This window comes from Penaeus monodon, chromosome 30 (genome assembly GCF_015228065.2).
Source record: "Penaeus monodon isolate SGIC_2016 chromosome 30, NSTDA_Pmon_1, whole genome shotgun sequence".
NCBI lineage: Eukaryota > Metazoa > Arthropoda > Malacostraca > Decapoda > Penaeidae > Penaeus > Penaeus monodon.
Genome location: NC_051415.1, coordinates 33,248,197 through 33,248,585, shown reverse-complemented (window position 1 = coordinate 33,248,585; position 389 = coordinate 33,248,197).

The following is a 389-nucleotide window of genomic DNA, read 5'->3' as shown; positions in this document are numbered from 1 at the left end:
CTCTCTTTTTCCTGAAATTTTTTAATTTCCACATGCAAACAGACTGGTGGATCTATGCGCAATGTCCGATTTGTTAATGTGCCATTCCCTTTAAATCTTGTATGAAGCTAATATATTCCCGAGAACTGATAGATAGCACAGAATGAATAAGAAAAAAAAAGTATGAACGAAAATGTCACATCACTTCATCAAGAGAAGCTAATGTTTGATACTCTGAATGGTAGGTTAAGGAAATGAACTGGCCATAGGCTGTGTTCATTGGTTTTCGAATGATCTTCATTTTTTTTTGTGTGTGAGTCCGGTTGTGAATTATTGATTTATGTTGACATGTGTGAAAAAAAAATGCTTATATTTTGTCTATATTCTAAAATCCCCTCTTATTTTTTTTA